Source organism: Ambystoma mexicanum, chromosome 10, assembly GCF_040938575.1.
Source record: "Ambystoma mexicanum isolate Mex_15411 chromosome 10, UKY_AmexF1_1, whole genome shotgun sequence".
Taxonomy (NCBI): Eukaryota; Metazoa; Chordata; class Amphibia; order Caudata; family Ambystomatidae; genus Ambystoma; species Ambystoma mexicanum.
Window position 1 is genome coordinate 1,092,075,245 of NC_090932.1, and position 15,901 is coordinate 1,092,091,145.

Here is a 15,901-nt window from a genome sequence, read left to right on the forward strand (position 1 = left end):
TCGTTTCTCCAAGGATGTTCTCTCGGCGCCATGCTAGACGTAGAACACAGAGCAGGCATTTGTAGTTAAAATTATTCTTGTCTCAAATGCTACCTTTTGTAGTTGCAGGGGAGCGCTTGATTCATGTTGTGTGTGATTCCATGGGTTAGTACTGAGCATTGATTTGTCATTATAATTCAATTGTTATGGATTGCAAAATGTATTTGTACTTTTTGTAAAAAACCTATTGTATGTCAAGGCTGGAGACTTCCTATTATGCCATTAAAGTTAGTTTATTTCTACTAGCAGTGAACGTAGTCTTGTAATGTACATTTCTCATGCTACTCTGAGGAAATTAAAACAGCATTTCACTGCACACAGTGATTGCTCCCTCTCTACTACTGACAGATCAACAATATCATTTTTGGTTTGGGCGCATTTTGGTGGTGTAAATACCAAAATATCACCCAAAATATTGGTACTGTATATGCAAAGGGGATTTCAGGAGCACTGTATGGCGTTGGCATGGCAACTTGCCAACGCTTGGCGATGAAAAGACTTAAGCACTAGCTGGGTCTCGTTTTTTCCCATTTGATTGGCCTTGTTTTGTATGCATTTGACGTGCTTTAATGAGTTCCAAGCAGCCACAGAGTGATCTGTTTTAGAGGAGACGCCTGCAAGCCCACCATTAGCTGCTTCTGTCCCTGGTGTTGACGGAACTCTGAATGCATTTGTGTAAAGGTGAAAGATGTGAGGGAGATGTGCTATGTGACACCCATGAAATGCTGAGCTGAGCAAAAGCAGGGAATCTTCTGACCAGTGGTGTCGCCAGGAATCAAATTTAGAAGGGGCCAAAGACAAAAGTAGGGGGGGCACAGACAAAAGTAAGGGTAGAACATGATCACTGCTCGTCTTAGGTAGGGGGGCACAGGGTTTCACAGGGGCGGCCCTGCCCCCCCCCCAGGTCCCCTCTAGCGACGCCACTGCTTCTGATCTCCGTTCGCATTCACTGCGGAGGGGGCTGCAGAGGGGGTATTGGTGTTTGTTTGTTTGATTGTTTATTTGTATAGCGCCTATACACAATGTGTTTCAAAGCGCTTCAAGGAGGGAGGGAACATGGGAGAAAACAAATTACATTCTTTCAAGTCCGTGATACAATTCAGAATGTGAAATAACTATCGTAATAGGCCTGGCGACATTTCTGATAGTGCAAGTGCTGAAACAATTAAGGAGGGGAGGTGGAGGGAAAAGAAATGGGAACAAAACAAGCAGGAACATTACTATGTCTGACGACAATTGATGTAGTGCATGAGTATAACAAGAGGAAAAGGAGGGTAAGGTGAGGGGAAAGGGGAGGGACAAACAAATGACTACCCTGTATGGTCCAGTGACAGGGATAGATCAAGAAGGGAAAAAAGGGGGAGAAGACAAGGAGGGCAGGGGGGACAGACAAGCTCCTATCAAAGGTCAAGAGACAAGTGGTAGGAGTAAGTGCCAATGCCTAAAGGGACAGAGGGAGGGGGGAAAGAGAGGGGAAGGGAGATGGAGGGTGGCTGGAAGACAGGCAGTTGGGGTAGTGCCAGAAAGGCAGGAGGGGCGGGTGTGGGGTGGAGGGGAAGGGGAGGGTAGATACAGAGGGGAAGGAGAAAAGCAAGAAGAGGGGGTGGGACAAGGACATGAGCCATCAGACATGTCTATAAGAAGAAACATAAGAGGTAGCAGGGTACAGAGAGGGAGTGGGAGGGGGGAGGGAGAGAACAATACAAAGGGGAAGCGGAGGAAGAGGGCGGGGGAGCAAGGACAAATAACGGGAGGGCATGGGGTAGGGAGGAGTGAGGAGGTACAAGGGGAGCAACCCGGGGCATCAGAGAGGTGCGGGGGGACCAAAGGGAGCAACATAAGGGGACAAGGGAGCAACAAGGGGCAATCAGGTGGGTGGGGGGACAGCAGGAACAACATGGGGCATCAGAGGGGTGGGGGGACAGCAGGAACAACACGGGGAAATCAGAGGGGGGTGGGGGACAGCGGGAACAACACGGGGCAATCAGGGGGTGGGGGTTACAGCGGGAACAACACGGGGCAATCAGAGGGGTTAGGGGGACAGCAAGAATAACACAGGGCAATCAGGGGGGGGTGGGGGAACAGTGGGAACAAAACAGGGAAATCAGAGGGGGTGGGGGGACAGCGGGAACAACACGGGGCAATCGGGGGGTGGGGGGACAGCGGGAACAACACGGGGCAATCGAGGTGGGTGGGGGGACAACGAGATCAACATGGGGCAATCGGGGGGTGGGGGGACAGCGGGAACAACACGGGGCAATCGATGGGGGTGGGAGGGACAGCAGAACAACACGAGGCAATCAGGGGGGTGGGGGGACAGCGGGAACAAGGCGAGGCAATCGGGGGGTGGGAGGGTCGAATCAATGCGGGCGCCTGACAGAGACGCCTACCTTCACAAAGGCATTTTCTGGAAATGTTCCCATTGGAATTTTTAATTACTATTAGTTGGTCGAGCACGTTGTGGGCAATTTAAATTGGGATATATGTGTGTGTATGCGCCAAGCATTTTCTTAGTTTCTGTGAAGCATACTTGAATGGCCGCTACTTCAGCAAAGTTTGCACTGCTGCTCCCTAAGCTGTGCAGGCTCTGTGTTTGTGTCAGTTTGCTTTCACGGCTGCTGTTTCAGCAAAGCTCGCACTGCTGCTGTAGTCCTATGCTGTACCTCATACCGAATGAATGGGCTGGCCTTTCGTTTAAATAACAACCAGCGTAATGACATACAGATGGCATCAAGTATGCAATTGTCTGCTTCTGTCTCTGGTGTTGACGGGACTATGAATGCAGTCTAGGAATGCAGTTGTTTAAAGGTGAAAGATGTGAGATGTGACACACACAAGATGTGACACCCATGACATGCAGAGCTGAGCGAAAGTGGGGAGGCTTGTGCACTCCAAAAGGTTCAGTACCTTGATTGGGTGCCCACCCCATATCAGCCAATTGGGAGTGCCGGCAGGCAAAAGCCGCCCCCCCACTGAAGGCCCAACATCAAAGGCTACTGTCCGAGCCAAGACCCGCATTCCACTCGCCGACCGAGCCTAGGCAGGCTCTGCAACATTGTGCGCTGCCGGAGCAGTGCACCCAAAGGATCCATCTCCATGAGCAACACGAGGTAAGCCCACCAGGTTGTACCCTACCCACACCGCTCCATGATGATTTTTGCCCGGATTTGAATTGAAAATATCTGCGCCACTTTGAAAGATATTGTGTTGCCTTTATCCTGCGTTTTATTGAATAATGCGTTCAGGAAGCCTTTTTGTTCCTATGGAAACCCATATCAACAACATTGCCCATTCGTTCGTAAAATGGCCGCCGCCTAAATCTCAAAGGCACAGAATTTCCACAAAGTGGCTTGTTGAAGCTGATTGGGTGCCCCCCATATCAGCACATTGGGAGCGCTGGCAGATGAAAGCCGGCCCCCCACCAAAGCCCCAACATGAAAGGCTCCTGTCCGAGCCTGTCGGAGATGGGCATACCAAGTGACTGTCTACCCTCTTTCGCAACCCGGTCGGACTTCCATCCCTCGCCACCACCTACCGAAACCTGGTAAGCATCTGCCTGAGCGACTCTGTCCTGAAGTCAGCAGGGCTTCATCGGTCGTCCAGGAGTTGCAGCAGTTGTCTTCCTTCAGCTCGTCTTCGGTTCTTTCGTTCCAGTGGTCGACTCTGCTTTCCAAGTCCCAGAGACCTGCTTTTAAACAGTTTTCCCCCATTCATTCCAGCCTGGCTGTCACTCACACAGCAGGGTGGCTGTCCTTGCCGGACAGCCAGCTGGCCAATCACGCCAGAGTGCATTCAGGTCTCCTAGGAGACTAAGCACAGGGAGTTTCAGGCACCTCCCTCAAATCCTGTCCACCCCAGACACTCAGGTGCCAGAGGAGGGCTTCAGCACTGAAGGCCGCCAAAGGCCAACGAACAAAGGGACCAAACTTGGTTTGGCGCGTAGTGTTAAACACAAGAAGGACCTTTCTAAAAAGAAATGGTGAAAAAAGTTGACCGGAATCTGTTTTTACAGCTAGGTCTTGGGCACCATATTGAAAAACATGGCTGACCCGATTTCTAGCTACCGTTGTTTGTGGTCGGGAAAAATCATGGTAGTTTGATCTAAACCACTGCCACCAGCCATTTCAAGTAGGAAAGGGTAACATCTGTCTGTTACATGAGTGTTTTGACTCAGGGGGTGCTAGGCAACCCCTTCAGCACTCTATTGGAAGATAGGGTGTGCTGGGTCTGTACATTTTAAAGAGACTAGTAAAGTCCATTTAAATTTACATGCTCTGGAAGACAGTAGTCAGTCCCAGAGAAGTTGTTTAAACCTTGGGAAGCCTAAAAGACATCCCTGTGCCACTGCACTGAGGGTGCTGTGTGACACATAGAAAAAGACAATGCCCATGGAGTTGTGTTAAAACTCAATATCCAAAGAACACAAAAGTAAAACACGCATCAAAATACATGGAAGAGTGGGAAAAAAAGGCTCACACTCTTCCCAGGTAAAAATCAAATCCTAGAAATCCAGCAAAGTTGCTGGGGGTCTCGAAAGGTAAGGGAAATTAGCACATTCTTGAGAATTCTCCCTAACACTCATCCCCTCCCCAGCCCCAGACTAAGGGACAGGAGGATTTAATCCACTCCTGGATGAATCTCCTTACTGCAGTCGGTCAAACATCCTGAAGAGACCATTAGCCTTTTGGTGGTGACACCCAGACCTGTGTTCAATGGTAAAATCAAACCCTTGCAGGCTGATTGACCATCTCAGTAGTTTAGGGCTTTCTGCTTTCATTTGCATCAACCATCTCAAGGGTTGGTGGTCAGTCTGAATCATACAAGTAGATCCATACAGGTATGGTCAAAACTTCTTCAGTAACCACGCACTGATGATGAAGCAAATGGGGTGCTCCCTATCTTTCTCATCCAGCTGACTCAGAACTGCACCTACACCTGTATTTGAAGCATCTGTCTGCACAATGAAGGTTTGGTTGTAGCCAGGAGCTCTTAGGACTGGAGCTTGACAAAGGGCTTTCGTTAGGCCTTCAAATGCTTGAGTGCACTCCTCATTCCACCTGACCTTTTTAGGATATTTGGGTGAGGAGACTACATTCAAGGGAGAAGCTATGGTCCCATAGTTCTCTATGAAGTTCATATAGTAACTAGTGAGGCCTAGGAAAGCTCTCAACTGGGTTTGAGTAGTAGGGGTGGCCCAGTTTTGTACAGCTTTTATTTTGCTAGGCAATGGCCTGATTTCACCCCCTCCTACCTCATGTCCAAGGTAGACCACTTTTCTCTTACCAATTTGACATTTACTTGCCTTTATGGTCAGATGGGCCTGCTCAAGAGCCTGAAAAACATATCCTAAGTGGTCAACATGCTAGGCCGTGAAGACCCCTGCATATGGAAACTAAGGCACAATCACCATATACTAGTGACACGACAGACACGAGGTTCGATTTTCCAAGTAATATGGTTTATTTCAAAGTATGCTCAGTCGGCCGACTGAGGTCTAACGTCTCGCAACGTGTGTTACCCAGACCTCGTGAAACGCAAGAGAGCGAGCATCGCTCAAGCAGCAACATATATACATACATGCAATCTTTGAAGGCAAATCAAACCGTCCATAATGTACCTTTAGGGCTAGGGTTCAATGATTGACAATCATGACAATTATGACACATTATGACAAGTTTCTTATTGGTTCTTATTATACTTATTCTAGCAACAGTTGCAGAGACAGTTCTTTGTTATGGAGAACATAAAGCTCTTGTTCAGCAAGGATATCATGTTCGTAAGAGAGACACATTCTTTAGTACATCATCTACCCGTCTCTATTCGTGAACCAGGGGTCAGACTGTTCTGAAGCAGGTCTGCGAAGCAGGACCACTAAAAGAATATAATTCATGCTTTAACTGCGTATTGCTACAGCTTTGATAAGACAGGCCGGCACCTGGGGTGTTGATTAAATGCAGTTTCTAGTTGCCTCCAAGGGAGGAAAACAATGTATTTCTGTACTGTTTGGCAGTCCTGTCTGGGTTGGCATTCTTGTCTGGGTTGATCTTTCAACATGCAGGCTGTGGCCTCGCACCGTGTATGAGCTTGAATCATAGAATGCATTTGCAAAGCTGTTTAGAAAAAAGCAAATGTCAAATACTTTCACAAAGTGGACGCCCTCTGGTTCCATTGACGGTTCTGTGTTTGCGATGTTTGTCCCACTTATTCACATGATGCGATTGGTTTTCGGCCAATATAATATACATGCCATACAATGTATAGGATCGTTTTCTGGACTAACAACCCCTCCTTTTGGCCGTAAGCCAAGAGCATCATCCATACATTGCATCTTCATCTGCCCATGTGTCTAATTCTGAGCTATGCATGTTACTATAATCATCATCAGAAACATTAATGGCCATGAATTCTTTGATTGTTTCATTTTCATGGTGTGTACCTTCATTCAATATTTGGGGGTGTTTTGTTTTAATGGTGTGTAAACATTAATTTGTAATCTGGGAGCAAAGAAATGGCAGGCATTGTATGCAACAACAGAACATGAGGATTCCTAATATCGTGACCCAAATTGCAATTAGTTTCCATCCCCATGATCGTAATAGTTCCCAAAACTATGAACTTATATCCAGATTCCAACCACCTGTGGGAACACGAATATCAGTACTTAGGACATTCATTTTTTTGTTGCTTCGAATATCGTAGGGGAGGAGTCACTTACGAATACACAGCACGCTGACCCCACGATTTTGAATACCCCATCACGATCAGCCAAAATTATATCAAGGACCATTCTATTTTGAAGTGTCATTAACTTAACTGCTTTCTCTTCTAGCGCCATATTATAGAGGATATCTGTAGTTCCATTTATCGTTTTTTCTAGCACTCTGGACAATCTCCTTATATTCCATTAATGTATTGCTTATCCCCAAAATGGTATAAATGACTTTGCTATATCTTCTACAATCAGCCCTGCAGTATCATCTCGTCGTGGCCTAGATCTGGATAGTTTTGATATTTCCGAAGCTTTGGAGAGAAATACACCAGGAAAAAGTATTCCTAATTAACAGTTCCCTTCCCAATTTCTAGGTAGCCATGGATAAGCTTTATCTCCACATACAAAACAAACAGGACCTCCTATGTATAATGGTTTTTCTTCTTGCCCAAGTACACCCAAGTAAATGTTCCTACTTGATAGGAGCCCTTTTTCCGTAAAAAAAAATGGGACAGAACGTGGACTGTGATTAATAGTATAGGAGGGGGGCACATCATCTCTGTTTCCTACTGGAGCCATATTGAAAGTGATTAGGGATTCAGAGGGCTTTGAGAGGCTGTCTCCTGGATGTGTTGGTACCTTGTTTATTTTATTTACACTTGGTCTTTCGAATATGGAACAACCCACAGGCCTTAATACTACCCTTTCAAACTCGTCTATGTTTGTACCTTGAAACTGACCAGTATCACTGTCGTTCCACCTTCCATAAAATAATGCTTTCAATGATGCATAACATGCTGTATTTGTTGGCAGAGGCTGTACATACCAACCCATTACTTTTCCACCATGCTGGGGTAAATGGGAGCAGACCAAACAGTCTGACTTATTCAAGATAGGATGTGTCATATTATCATAATCAGAATTAATGTGTTATTATCATATCCTTTTCTATGTCTCACTTCTTGTGAGGGGAGAGTATAAGAGAGCATGTGTACTGGGCTACTTGTGATCGGAGCATTGGTAACAGGTAAAAGAACATTCAAAGGATGCATAGTTTCCAGATACCACAATATAGGGACCAGTATGATCAGAATGCAAAGCGGTATTGGTATTGGTATTCTTTCCAAACCAAGGTTTTCTAGAACTATGTTTCGTCTCTATTTCTATAATATCAACAGTTTTGGTGCAAGAGGAGGAGGGGGAAGCAGGGGCGAGTGTAGGCATTTTCTGTCATGTTTTTTTCAGGAAAGGTTTTCAATGTTCGTCGCGGAAATGTTCTCCACAGCAACACACGTGAAACAGCACAGCGTTCAAGTAGCAGCAAAGTGTTCAGGCCAGTTCAGGTTAGCCTGCTTAATAAATGATAGCAAGCTGATGTGATTTTGCACAGTGCTCCAAAAAGGCTGGAGCAAGCATCAATTGTGTCACTACCATATGCCTCCCCGCTTGTCCATACGGGCTCGCACTGGTCCTTCACTTTTCAAAGGTAGCACCGGGAAACTGCGTTTCAGAGCTTTCAATTTGATGCAGATTGATACAGCACATACGCTCCATTTCCCTAGGCCTCCGTTTCCCACTTCATCTGTGTTGGGAACAGAGGCAAAACAAACACACAAATCACTTCCGGCTTTGAGAACGTAGGTTGTATCTTATAACTCCAGGTACTGTAAGATCAATGAACAATGCACTCTCATTTCCAGATGCAGGATCAGTGCCAGCCTGCGATTCAATGAGTGATGATGCGGCAGCAGTCGGACAAAGTTTAGGCACCTTTGGCCTTTCGATCTTTGTTGCAATCTCCAAGGTACTTTCTCGGATTTAGGAAGCACCTCTGGCAGAGAACTGGCTTTGGTATCTTTGTGATCAAGTGCAGCTGTTTCTCCTTTGGTGTCCGGTTCAGGCAGCTCTTTCAACGGAAATGGAATTCTTTTCGTGTGCGTTGTATATATTCATGACTTGCAGCCATCCACTCGGACTGCAGTCTGTGTTGCCAGGAGGACCTGATAAGGCCCCTTCCACCGCGGTGCAAGAAAAGATTTTCTTTCAAAGTTTTTAACAAGGATCCAGTCGCCAGGCTTCAGACAATGCCCTGGGCCGGTATATCTGACAGGAAGAGCCTCCTGCACCTGCTGATGAATTAAACGCAAGTTCTGAGTTAACAGTTTACAGTAAGTAATAAGCAAAGGTGTTCAATGTCTTTTAAACGTTTAGGCTGTGGGGCATTCCATACATTTGCTGGTCTCCCCATGATAATTTCATAGGGGGAAGAGTCCAGTCCTTGCCTGCACAGAGGTTTGCATGCACAACAAAGCTTTTGGCAATGCGTCAGGCCACCTCAACTTACTCCCTTCACATATCTTACTAATCTTATTCTTTAAAATACTGTTCTGGCGTTCTACCAAACTGGCACTCATCGGGTGTCTGGCCGAATGGAATCGTTTATCAATCAGGAGGCCTGCACAAATCTGTAGTATCACGGCTGCAATAAAATGCGGACCGTTTCTGACCATATGACACGTGGCAAGCCGAAACGGGAAAAATACTCTTTTAGCATTACTTTCGCTGTGCATATTGCTGTACAGTCTTTTAGGGGTTAGGCCTCCACCCATTTTCTAAATGCGCAGACCACCAGAAGGACGTATTTGTAGTTTTGACACCTTTCCATTTCTATAAAATCAAAATGGATTACTTCAAATGGCATAGTAGGGGGGCCAAAACTACCTACTGGAGTGGCTGTTCCTTTTCCAATGTTATGTTGCAAACAAGTCATGCAATTTTGAACCAGCCTATCAGCAGTTTTTCTAATGTGCGGATTCTGCCATACTGTGTCTAAATGTTGAATCATTTTCTTAGCACATAAATGTGTTGGGCTATGGGCCATAGTGACCATCGCTGTCACATAGGCATTTGGCAACATCCATCTTTTATTCTTTTTGTCCATCCAGCAACCTTCCATGTCTAATTATGCTGGACCCTCAGACCATGCTTTTATTTCATCTGCAGTTGCTTTGGTTTGCATTTCCTTAACTGTGGTAATTCAATTTTCTACCATGCAAGGTACCTCTTTCAACTTTGTAGAGTATATTTTTCTGTGTAAATCAGTGGCAGTTTCTTTCGCAATTCTGTCTGCAAATGCTTTTTCCTTTCCAACGTTACATGTTACCTTTTCATGCACTTTGCATTTCATTATTGCTAATCGTTTGGGAAGCGCAAGTGCAGACAACAGTCTTACTATCAAAGTGCCATGTTGGATCTTAGTTCCGTGTGATGTCAGGAAACCCCTTTCAGCCCATAGTAAACCAAAATTGTGTACCACCCCAAATGCGTACTGACAGTATATATGTTTACATTTAGGTTTTCAGAAATTTCACATGCTCTGGTTAACGCTATTATCTCTGCAGCCTGTGCTGAGTTGTATGGGATTCTTTTGCTTTCTACAATACTCTTCAGTGCAGTGATGGCATATGCAGCAGTTGATGTACCATCGGGTAATTTAAAACAAGAACCGTCACAAAACAATTCTCCATCTGGCTCTTTCTGTGGGGTATCTGTTAGATCAATTCTTCCTTTCGTTTCTTGTTCAGTAACCATTAAACAATCATGGGGGAATTCTTTTTCACCCACTTTTTCATTGGGAGGAGGCATTAACTCGGCCGGATTTAAAGCGCAACACCTCATAATTTGAATATGTGGTGCAAATAGAACTATTTCATACCTTGTCAGCCTGGCTGATGTAAGATGTTGCATCTGTGTTCTATTTAAAAGAACGTCTACTGCGTGGGGCACCATCACGCTTAAAGTGTGACCTAAAACCATACCCTCAGTTTGTTTTACTGACACAGCAGCTGCAGTAACAGCTTGCAAACAGCGCGGCAAAGCGCATGCAACAGAATCTAAAGTGGAAGAAAAATAACCGCATGGTCTATCTCTCCCTCCTTGTTCCTGAGTCAAAACAGCCAAAGCACAACCATTGTTTTCATGCACAAATAACTTAAAGCTCTTGTCATAATTTGGTGTGCCCAAAACTGGATCTGAACTCAATGCAGCTTTGAGCAGGTCAAATGCTTCTTGACATTCCATGCTCCTTGGCAAAGGCAGGGCAACATCCGTCCTTGTCAATGCCACTATTGTTTTCACAATCATGGAGAAGTTTGCGATCCACTGCCTACAATATGAATCCATGGCAATTAAAGCCCTGACTTCTTCCCGTGTATTTGGAATAGGCATACCAGAGATGCTTTCTATCCTTTCTGGTGTCAATCTTCTTCCCTCCTTCGAAAGGAGGTAGCCCAAGTAGGTTACTTCCTTTCGACAATACTGGCATTTTTTCAACAAAGCTTTGTGTCCATGTGCTGCTAAATGTGTCAATAGTGCAACTGTACTTTCTTTACAAATGTATTCTGTGCCTGCTGCTATCAATAAGTCGTCCATGTATTGTAACAAAACACAACCTGCTGGTAAATCTAGCATGTCTAGTTGTTCTTTTAATGCTGTACTGTAAATACTCAGACTTTCAGTGTAACCCTGCGGAATTCATGTGAATGTAAATGAACGTCCTCCTAGAGTAAAAGCAAATAAATATCTGCTGTTTGGATGTACTGGAATGCTGAAAAATGCATTCTTCAGATCTACAACATTAAAATACGATGCAGAAGCTGGAATCATAGTCAAAATTGTAGTCACATCCGGGACTAATGGAAATTGTGCATCAACAACTTTATTCAATCCGCGTAGATCAATTATGAAACGGTACGGTATGTCTTTACCTCCTTTCTTGTAAACCAGAAGAATCGAACTATTACAAGTGCTACCTGAAATTTCTTCAATTACGTTTCTTTTAATCAAATCTGACACAATGCATTTCAATGCTTTCTCCCCTTCTGCCGAAATATTATATTGCGAAATACGTGGCATTGTAATTCCTTCTTTCAGGACAATTTTTACTGGCACTACTTTCAAACAACCAACATTGTTGTCATTCACTGCCCATATACAAGTTGGTACTTTACTCAATTCAGTCGGTAATGGTTTGGATAAAAATTGTGATACAGCAGTCTTTTGTGGTGATATTGTCAAATACACTCCATCAGGAGAACAATAAATAACCGCATTCAATTTCTTCAGTAAATTTAAACCCAACAAATTTTCCCCGCAATTTTTTGTCAAAAGAAATGGTCAAGACTCGGTGAATGGACCTAATGTTATCGGTACTGATTGTGACACTGTACTGATTACTGGTGTACCTGAGAACCCTACTGAGACATTATTCTGCCCTGACAGTGGTATTTCTGGAACCTGGTGATGGTCAATTGAACATTTCTGTGCACCTGTGTCCACTAGAAAAATGTGTTCCCTATTCCCAACCTTCATTTCTACGTAGTGCCCTTTCTGGTCTACGGGAACAGATACTGGTTCCAATCCCTGTCTTGGGCTATCCTAGTAAAACAATACATCATCTGATGTAAAGTCGCCAGTGTAATATGCATTGGACTGATTATCAAAAACATTTTCATCTCCTGTGCTATTCTGCTGTTGTTGGTTCTGGTTCTGATTCTGGTTGTGATTCCCCTGGTTGTTCTGATATGGTGGCGCTCTTTGGTTCCTATTCTGTCCTTGTGTTCCCGGGCGACCTCTAATCTGTCTTCTCGGGAAAGTCCCATTGCGATTCTATATCTGCGGGCACTGTGCTCGCCAATGGCCTTCTTGTTTACAATAGGCACATTGATTAATTCCTATTGGACCACCATGCATGTTGGAGAATTGAGCTCTGGTTTGTGCGTTCCTGCCACCTCTATTATTGTTTGCTACTTGCTGCATTAATACCCTTGTTTTCAAATTCCCTTTGTCCCTTATTTCTTTCTCCTTCTCTGCATTTACTCTAGTCTCGTAATATTGGGCCATATGTAATACTTCACTTTGTGATTTCGCTTGCCATGCACTTTCAGATGTCATTATTAAATTCTGAATTTTCGGTAACAACCCTCGCACAAACTTATTAACAAACAATCCCTTCCCGGGTTCAGTACTTAGATCTTGACCACTGTAATCTGCAAATACTTCTTCAAATCGATTAAAATAATCTGTCGCACCTTCACCTTTGCCCTGTAAACAAGCAGTTAATTTATCCCAAACTATTCTCTTCTCAGCTTTCAAAGTTTTCAATTTCTGTACTATTTGCGCTGGTAAGGCCAACATGACTGGCGGCGGTTTTTCTCCAGCTTTTCTCTCGCCATCAATTCTAGTCAAATTCTCCCATGTATCACCCAATATATTTACGTCATTTATATTTCTAACCTGTTTCCATATGTCTACAGGAAGAATCACGGGAAACAATAGATCAATATCACTCAATGTAAAAACAGAGGAATTCAAATCAGACTCAATTTCCTTATAGAATCCCGATGGATTTTTCCTAAGATCAGGGATCGTCTGCCTGATATTATTTACCTCCTGTCTGGAAAAAGGGACATGCACAAACTACGCTGTATAATGGGATTCTATCATGCGCACTGCAGTCGTTTCAGTGGCAGCAATTTCTACTTTCGGGACAAAAGTTGGCAGCACTTCTCTCATAGGCAATTGCAAACAAGGTGATTCTACATCTGCTCGTTTGATAAGCAATGAAGCTAAATCAAGAGAAAAGGCAGTCATTCCAGTTTCAGGCGAAAATGCTCTTTTTAAATCGTCATTAAATCAGCCGGGCAGCATGTCTTGTTCTTCAAATATTCATCTTGCAAATATTCAACCATGACCTGCAATACCTTTCTCTGCATCTCTAGTGTATACTGACTAAACGTATCATGCACTTCCATTGGAGAAATGGTGGCATCTGTAATCCATCTAAGCGCCTCTCGCTGTCATGCCGCCGTCTTTTGGTGGTCGCTGGCGGTTATAGAAGGCTTGGCGTTGGCGGCGCCATTAGAAGTTCCGTGTGTTTTTTCTTTCACTTCCTGGTTTGGCGGTCTAGTCTTTTTCTTCTTTGGGTCTTTCTTTTCACTTCCTGGTTTAGCGGTCTAGCCTTTTCTCTTGTTTCCGTATTTAACCACGCCCCTCTCTGGGCTCTGTGCGTTGCAACTTTGTTTCTTTCGCTTGGTTGCCGTGCTACTGTGTTTCCAGTACTTTTGCCTGTTGCCTGATTTACTCAGTACCTAAAGCAGTATTCCTTTCTACTGCTTCTTTCCCCTTCCTTGTATTTCCCTGTTTTTTTCCGTTCTATCGGTTCCCGTGCCTTTCGGGACTCCTCTATCCCTCCCTGTTTTTCCGGATCTCGTTCCGGTATCTGGCAGTGGTGTGTACTTCCATCCCGGTTCATCGGACTTCTCCTGCTTCAACTTCTACTACCCCGGACTATTACTACAGCTTTGACTTCATCGGAAAGACTTTCCTGTTTTCACCTGCATTCCGGACTCACCAGTCAATTCCTCCGGCACTGACTACAACATCCGGTGAGAGGTTTTTTAAGCGGCTGCTTTTTTCCTCTCTTCCTGGCATCTTCGGGACAGGGGCCGGCTGCTTCCCTGTTTACCAGGGAATCAGGGTGGCTTCTTCCCGCGGACGACCATATCTCTTCACAAAGAAGAAAAAACCAAAGGACAAGTCCTACAGACGAGGAAGTCTTCTGGAAGAGACAGGTGAGGAGAAAGGGGAGGTGGACATAGACTTATCTGATTTGGAGGATTCTCCGTTATATCCCAGCACTTGTGACAGTTTGCAACGCCCTGAAGAGAACACAATGTCTATTTCGGAACAGGTCCAAGATTTGCTCACTGCAATGCAGAATGTGACATTAGAATTACAGGCTGTGAAAGCCGAAAATGCTGCTTTGAGGCAGCGTGTCGATCACTTCGAACAGTCCCGGAGTGATCTGCCTCCCATGCCCTTAGCCTGCGGTAAATACGATGGCTCTCCAGCTAGATTCAAAGAGTTCATGGAGGCATGCATAATCTATTTCACTTTCAGACCACAAACATATGCCTCAGACTCAGCCCGTATAGGTTTTCTAATTTCTAACCTTACGGGTAACGCGCTTTCTTGGGCTACCCCTCTGGTGACCAGTGCCAGCCCTTTACTCCAAGATTATGCCGGGTTCACCGCCCAATTCAAGACGGCTTTTGAAAGGCAAGAGTCGGCGGTAGTCGCCAGTGAACAGTTACTGGATATTCGACAAGGAAGTTCGGATCTTCTGTCATACATCTCCCGTTTTAAACGGGTGGCTGCTGACGCAGGCTGGCAAGAGAACGCTCAGTACACCATCTTTCGCAGAGGATTAAGGGAGGACCTTAAAGATGAATTAGCAAGGGTTAACCGACCAGCTGCTTTAACCAACTTGTGGTCTACTGTTATTCAGCTGGACTTCCGCATCTCAGAACGACGATCTGAACGTCGAAAACAGCGTGGATTTACTTCTACACCTGATCCTGGGATTCCCTCTCCCTCTCCCACCTGTATGTCGAAAGAGGAACCAATGCAAATTGGGACTACCCGAGGGCCACTTACCTCGGAAGAAAGAAGAAGACGCAGAGAGAACAACCTGTGTATGTATTGTGGATCCAATCACCATATTCTTAGAGACTGTCCTAACGTGCCTCCAAGACGTTCGGGAAACGCCAGTCCTCGGAACTAGTTGGGACAAGTTACCGAGGGGGATTTCCTGGTCCCTTCGTCTCTTTATCAGTCACACCCACGCCGTCCACAGAAGACAACCGTTTTATGGTAGTTGGAGTAGAGTTATGCCTCTCTCAGCAGTCCTATGAGGTTTTGGCGCTACTGGACTGTGGTGCTGCCGGTTGCTTTATGGATTTGGTTTGGGCGGAAAAGGTTGGCATTCGCCGTTTGCAAAAAGACGAGGATCAAAAGGTGGAGGGTGTAGATGGTAGACCACTCAGCTCGGGTCTTATCACTCATACTACACCTCCTATGCAGATGAAGATCCTACATCACAACGAAACCATTCAATTTGACCTCATCTGAGTAGCACATTTTCCATTAATCCTGGGAGTCTCGTGGCTTCGGAAGCATAATCCGACCATTGATTGGACAGAGAATCAACTGTCATTTACATCAGCTTTTTGTCGTAGTTCATGTTCCTCACAGACCCAACATACTACGGTTCATGTTTTTCCGGAGTTAAATTCTAGTTCGGAGGTATTAAAG

At 45.0% G+C, this 15,901-nt stretch overlaps 1 long non-coding RNA gene across 1 annotated transcript in view; it reads right to left on the reverse strand.

Moving 5' to 3' along the window:
* The window catches only part of LOC138492006 (uncharacterized), a 1,139,453-nt gene that overhangs the window by 517,127 nt on the left and 606,425 nt on the right, over positions 1–15,901 (reverse strand). The gene's annotated exons all lie outside the window — the stretch shown is intronic.